Genomic DNA, 7,969 nt, shown 5'->3' with positions numbered 1-7,969 from the left:
AGTAAGTTAATAAATGCACATTAAAGAGTTCTGGTTATTTAATTTATTCTGGGGATGGCATGGCTGGCTGGGAGCTGCAGCTCACTGGTGCTGCCCAGTGTCTCAAGACTGTATCTTCCAGGTCTAGGATTGTAGCTCAGTGGTAGAGTGCTCTCCTACTATATGTGAGGCACTGGGTTCAACCCTCATCACTACATAAAAATAAATAAATAAAATAAAGGTATTGTGTTCACTCACAACTAAACAAATATTTTTTAAAGAAGAATGTATGTATGTATGTATATATGTGTGTATTTATGTATCACCAGCCAGGAAAAGATAAAAATTCAAGATGTGATTTTGGCTTTGACAACTCATCACCATAGGTATTGATCAAGTGGATTGTCTACTGTGAATAAGTATTTATCCTATTACTCAGGATTGATATAAACCTCACCCTCAAATTTCTGTATATGCACATATACTATGCATTTTACATGATCTTTCAAGAATTTTGATACTGTAAGTTTTTCTGTTGACTTGAGACTTTTTACAACATATTGTACTTTAAAAATATTTGTACATATTGTAAGAGAAAGATTTCAGCCATAACATATTGTACAGCTCCAGAGTAGAAGGAAGATGTTATTCTTTATTTCAAAGTACCATGTGTGCTCAAAGATTTATTAGGACAAATAGATGCAAAAGAAAGTGATTTAATTCTTAATTTTGCTGATTTTTAAAATAGAAATGTTGATTTATTTATCTCTAAGAATTTCTGAATGCCTATCATGTGCCAGTAATTATTCTGGACACCAGGGACACAAGAACAATCAACATAAACTGAGATTTTGTCTTCATAGAGCTATGAAATAACAAAATTATACAGAGAGCAGGCTAATATCATGCAGTTTTAGGGTGACATTGCCATATATGAATCCCACTTTCTTGACTTTTTTTGCGAAAACATCATTTAGCTGTAAGATAAAAAGTTCTTCATTTCTTCACCAAATGTCAATTTGTGTATGTTCTATAGAACAGTATTAAGACTCATTATGGAACCCCAGCAAGAATCTCACCTATGTAATGCCATATAGCACAAAAAACAAACCATTTATAGAGTGGATTACAAATAGACTACATACCAAATTGCCATCTCTGCAGGGTTCATAGTATATAAATTGTGTTTCAAGGATTTATGTGCTTAATTCCCATTAGAATTCACAGGAACTAACAGTACATGAATGGGAAAGAACAAATCCTTAACTGGAAAGTTAAGACTTGAAAAGCCCTAAGATAATAGTGTGATTTTACATATATTTTTCATAAGGGTATTTTAAAATCAAATTTTAGTACTAAATTGTAGGAAGGGAGCATATTGGTTAATGCACTGACTTGGTTTAATGGAGGCTGACTATTGAAGAGGCTGCATAGTATAGTGGAAAAGACTCCCTGGGTTCATCTCTAGGCCAACAAGGTTTTAATCCCTTACTCTGGCACTTATAAATATTTTGAGTATTGAGTATTAAAGAGTCAGTATATGTGAAAGTGTTCTATATAAAGCTAAACTATATGTATACTTGTAACTGCATACAGAATGTACTTGAACTAGTGAATGCCTGATTGAGAGGGAATTTTTAATTTTATATGATGAAATTACTTTAATTGATCAGAGCTACTAAGAAAGAATTGCAAGATACCCAGGATGCCTTTAGAACTAATCTGCCAGAAAAGACCTGTGGCTAGACACAAGTAAAACAAAATGGCAGTCTTGGAATTACATGTCACAACCTCATAGGGACTGGAAGAGACAATCCATTAACTGAAAATGCCAGAAATTTCCACATTGAGAATTTTCACATAAGGACAAATCATTTACTTAGATGCCTAATATTGATTTGTAGTCCTTCAGCTTTCCTAGACAGCTGTTTGCTCAGACAAGTACTAACTAGTTCTGAAATGTTAAAATCATAGCTCTCTTCTGCACTCTTGATTGTTATTAAAGGATATACAATCTATAGATAAAAAAAATACTTCAAGTATTGGACTCTAGGCATAGGTCCATTCCCACCTATACCCCCTAAGCCTGTTCACCTGACACCTATAGGTAGCACAGTGACATTTAAAGAGAGGATAACCAAAAGAAGTACAGATTTTAGAGATTATGGACATAAGATATTTGGTATATTCAATCTCTATAAGCAAGGGACCTTTTTCTTAATGCATGCATGCAAGAGTATTCTTTAAACTTCATGGAAATTTAACTATTAACTATGGCCATGCCAGAAAACAACTGCTATAAATCACAAACCAACTGCCAATACAGGATGCTGTGATTTTAGATCAAATAAAGGAAAAAGGTGATACCATCCAAATTCTATTCAGAAAAATTTTATATGCCCAGACCTAGTCATTATTTTTTTCCATTCAAAGTGAGCTGCTACTGTATTTTCAGTTTTTGGAAGTATTGCTCTATACTTCCCTATTACAGATTACAAACTATCATCATCTCTGGCCTTTGTTCAAACCAAGAGGTCTTAAAGAGTGATTGACTGGTAGATTTTTTGTTGTTGCATTTCATTAATAAGATGAATCAGCAATTTTTATAATAACTTCTTAATTCAACTCTAGTTTATGCCTGGTAAAGAAGAAAAATGCCATAACTTCTAAAAGAAGAAATGCAAAGAAAATGCAAAAACAGATCATGTGGGTTGCATGTGGGTCGCAGCACATGGAAGCTTCATGTATAGAGACTTCAGGTTTCTGGGAAGAGCCAGTGGATTTTCCTCTGGTCAGTTGCCCAGGGACAATGTGAATCTCTTTCCTGCTCTGTGGCCCACACAGCACCTGAGATGGGTGTGACCTGCCAAGATGTCAATCAACCAGCTGACTACAAGATATCCAAAAGCAAGACTCTGCCCTTGAAACCTTATCCCTGCCTTTGATGTACCCCCTTAAATAAACCACCAGAGCCATTTTCCCTTTGTCTAGTTCCAGGGCTTCAAATTATGTAAATATATTTCTGAGTATCTGTGTTTTGTTATTTATTAATTATCTGCGATTGTAAGTTTTATGGTGGCTTGGTTTCCCCTGGACAGAAAGAACCCCTGCAAAGAGACACTGGCCATCATTCCCCCTTGAAAATGTTGATTTTTACCAAGAATAATATGATCCTTAGAAAGTCTTTTTCTAGCTAAATGATCGGCTTTTGTTTCAATCCCTTTTTTTCATTTGTCCTATAGAAAATTACAAATAATCCACAGGCAAAGTCAGAACAGAGAATATTATTAAAAGGAAAATCTCACACAAATTAAATTTAGCAGTTTATTTGAACAAAGAATGATTCATGAATTGGGCAGTACTCAGAACCAGGAGATGTTTGGAGAGCTCCACCCAGCAACTTATCTAGGCCATATTTATAAACGGGGAAAAAAGTGCCCTGTAGAAACAGCTTGATTGGTCATATCTCAGGCATTTACCTAATATGGATGTCCTCCATTCAGTTGGCAGATTGTGATTGGCTAAGGCTCATCATCTTATCGCCACTATCACTGGTTGAAATTCAGGTATTTATTGCAAGAATATAATCTTAACTTAGGTTTATTTATATATTAGGTCAGAATGAAGTTCACCTTGTTACAGAGGCAGCTTTATACCAAATATAATTCAACAGTATTCATCATTGAAACGTGTTTTTTTTTTGTATTATTGAGTTTTTTACCTCTGTGCTAATATATTAGATTGGATTGGTTTTTGCTTGTTTATTTAAGTATATGCCACTCTTTTGTTATTAAAATATTAAAGACAATAAGTCCAAAGTCAGATAAAGGCTAGAGATACTTTGTACTGTATTTTAGCACCAAGTTAGGAGTTCAAAGCATTACAAACTCCATGCTCTAGGCTCATATCTGCATGTGAGTCGTCATTATTAGAAAATAGTTTAAAATTATTGAGTAGTAAGGCCAATAAGAATTGTGTAAATGCTAATGTAATAAGACTAAAAAGCAAATAAAGCTCCCCCAAATCCAGAGAAAATCCTTGGCCAAGAAAAGTTTTCTACTCATAATACAAATAATTACCCCAACCTTATTCCACTAGGGAAAACATAGAGTTCACTGGAGCCTGTGTCACTATCTTTTTCCTTTCATATCATCCCCACAGCACCTAGTACAGAAGCCTTTATGTGGTAGGTTCATAATCACCCTTTCAACCAAAGTGTACAGGGGCTTCTTCTATGTGGCAGGTTTCTTTGGATCACCAAGAAAGAACAATGATAAATTATAGGTCTTATCTTCTGGTATTCTAGTGGAGACTAAGACATCTGTTTAATGAGTGAAATAATGCTATCTCAAGGATGTAGTAAAGTTCTTTTTAATGCAAAGTCAAGCAGAAAAGAACATATTTCCATTTTAACCAAATGTTAACCACATTAAAGTAGTAACCATATTTATTAGGGGTGTGAAATTTGATTTGTGTCTTGGTTTTTGTTTTATAAAGCTATGCTTTTGCAAAGAAAAAATAACAAAGCTTAAAAATTAAAGAAATGAAAATCAGATTGTAGTTTTGGATAGTCAACATGGGAACTCTTAAAGTCTAAGATAACCTTCTTAAGTCATACTTTAATTATGTGCATTTGTCAAGAAACTAAACACTACAAAAGCTTAAATAACCCCAATCTGCCTATATTATTGAATAACAGGTACTGATAATAATGGCCTTAATGCATTGCAAGATTGAAATAACCTCTGAATAATCAAAGAAAAAAAACCTTACAGTTCTAGAGTTCTTAAAATTACAATGCATTTTTATTTCCTGAAAATTTACAATCCATGTAAGATATGTGTGACTCTCCATTAACCTAAATATTAAATTAACTTCTCATTCCTTAATCATTTTACCAACACTTGCTTCTCCTCTTCTCCTTCCTACCTTCTCTCCCAACACACACACACTCTCACTCACACACAGAGTCATTCTCTTTTTCTTCTGGCTGAGCATAAATGAATCTAAAAAATCAGTGCAGAGGTGAATGAGAACATTTAGAATATTTTAACAGACCAAGGGCTTTTTTTTTTCTAAACTCTAAAGTTTTACAAGGCATTAGTAGAGAAACTTGAATCTGCTCTTCTCCTCATTTACAGTATCACATTTAAATAATGTGTAATATAAGAAGTGTTTTAAAGATTTCCAGAAGACATGGTTTATTTACTCAAATAACTATAATTTTGTTCATAAAACCTCAAGAGAATTCATTAAGACCTTTATCACTGAAACAGCACTATAATTAACAGCAAAGTGTTTCTTAGGCTGATGTTACAGACTTTTAAGCCTGTGCCCCTCACTTTTTAATCCCTTCTAGTTTGACTTGCTTTTCTGAAACTGCCTTTTCAAAGGTTTCTAATCTGATCACCAACTCCAGGATATCTTCTCATTCATCACATTTCTAAACTTCCTAGTCATAGAACTGCATGTAACCCAGCATCCCAATCCCCAGTATTTATCCAAAAGATCTAAAATCAGCATTCTATAGCAGCTACATCAAAGTTTACAGCAGTGCATTTCACAATAGTCAAGTTATGGAACAAGAGCAGGTGCCTATCAATAGAAGAATGGATAAATAAAATGCAATACACACACACACACACAATGGAGTTATACAGCCATAAAGAAGAATGAAATTATGGCATTTGCTGGTAAATGGATGGAACTGAAGAATGTCATGTTAAATGAAATAAGCCAGACCAGAAAGTCAAGAGTTGTTTTCCTCTTGTATGTGGGAGCTAGACCAAATTAAGCAGGGGAAAGGGTGTGAAGGAATCCCATGAAATTAGAAGAGATCAGTATGTAGAGGAAGAAGATTAAGGGGAAGGGAGGAGGGATGGGAAAATCAAGAAACAGTAGAATGAAATTGACCAAACTATCCTATGCACATGTATGATATCACAGTGTTGTTCACCTTTATGTCTATCTATAAAGCATTAATTTTAAAAATTCTAAATAAACAGATGGAAGACTAATAGAGTAGACAAAAGGGAATAATGGACAAAGACAAAGGCAGAGAAATGGGAAAGAACTGGGGACTGAATTTGAATGAATTATAGTCTGTGCTTTTATAATTATGTCAAAATGAATCCCAACAGTGTGTATAAATATAATGCACTGATTAGAGTATAAGGTACTTTATTATGTTTGCTTTGTTCCTTTACTCTTAACCTAAAAATCAATTTTTTCTAGGTTTGGTGATAAGGAATCAAAAAATGAAATTAGCTAGGATCAAATAACACTATGATGTAAACAATCTGAAGCAACACTTTACATTTGAGAACTTGTAGATGAGATGAAACTTTTGTCATCTATTAAACATATTTTTAAAATCCCTGTTGATACAAGAAGGAGATTCCAATGTTTTCTCTAGTAGAGTAATGAACTAAATGGAAAATACTCATTAATTTCTTGAGTCCCCTTGTGAGGCAAGAAAATGACATTCTCATCTAACAACTAAAACAACTGAAGAGCTACTGAAGGTAACTGTGCTCAATTGCAAAGGATTAGGGAAAAAAAAATGCTCAATATACCCTAAGATGTGGTATTTCATACACATATACCCTCTCTATTATTTTTAAGGATTCAGGATCTGTTTCTTAAAACACAAACCTAGTTAAACTCTTGGATCTTAGTCCTATATCTTTCTGTAGAGTAAATTATTGCCTCATGGCTTGACAGTACAGTTGCCCTCTTAATTTACTTTTAAATAGCTTTTCCCTAATCCATACAACCTAATATCTAGTCCATCCTAAGTCTTCACAAACTTAAATTTAAGTCTCTTATTTTAAAAATTCAGTAAATAATTGTTCTTTGAAAAGTAAATTGAGACAATAATTGGGAAGTAAAAGGAAAAGAACAAACTGAATTTTGTATTCTATAAAAATAAATCGGACATTTCACTTAGAAGTTGCAAACTTGGGCTGGGGATGTGGCTCAAGCCTGGCGTGCGTGCGGCCTGGGTTCGATCCTCAGCACCACATACAAACAAAGATGTGTGTCCGCCGATAACTAAAAAATAAATATTAAAATTCTCTCTCTCTCTCTCTCTCCCTCTCTCACTCTCTCTTTAAAAAAAAAAAAAAAAAAAAGAAGTTGCAAACTATCATAGTTTTGAGTTCCGAATTCATGTTTTGCAAACAAAAAGAAAGTTCAATTGTTTTCTATTAAAAAAAGAATTTGAAATTCACTTAAAAGTTGTAAACTGACATGTAGTTTTGATTTCTGCTCAATTCATTTGTCTTTAAAAAAGCGAAATGTTGTACTTGGATGGAAATGTCCTCAAGTTACTTTGAGTACTGCTCTAGTATTGATTTTGCTAGATTATAAGAATGCCAAAGGTAAGTGCCTTAGGTATGTTCTTATAAAAAAAAAGATATATATATATATATATATCCATTTTTTAAACAGGCTAGGCATATTCAAAATCAAATCAAGGAAATTAAACAATGTTTTAGTATTAGTAACACTGGGCTTTGTGTAACAACTGTGACATCATGACAGTGAAGTGGTCATTTTTAAGCTTTAAACAGCGAAAGCTTTACCTCGGAGTGTCCAATAGAAATGCAATATGTAAATTAACCTATATTATCTGTACGCTGATTGGCTTGAGTTCTCCCGAATGTCACAGTCTCACCACCCAGCAATGAGGTATTTTACTGCTGTCTAGAGATCAAATTATTACTGTAGAGAAGATTTTTTAGTTTTTCTGTTTCATTAAGAGATTATTATAAAGCAATAAGTTTGCAGGAAGAGAAGCAGACGTTTTACATTGAGGATTAATGAAAGCATGTCTGCTTGCTTTTGGGGGGTGGGGAGTGGGGGGTGGTTGCTTAAAATCTTATGCCACCCTCACACAAAAAACTCTTCGGAAATCGTAAAATAAGGAAATGCATGATTCTAGAGGCATCCCTAAGCACCCAGGTATCAGGCTATATGTGGTGTTTGT

The sequence above is a fragment of the Callospermophilus lateralis genome, chromosome 1 (genome assembly GCF_048772815.1).
Source record: "Callospermophilus lateralis isolate mCalLat2 chromosome 1, mCalLat2.hap1, whole genome shotgun sequence".
Lineage (NCBI taxonomy): Eukaryota > Metazoa > Chordata > Mammalia > Rodentia > Sciuridae > Callospermophilus > Callospermophilus lateralis.
Note: the sequence above shows the minus strand (reverse complement) of the source record.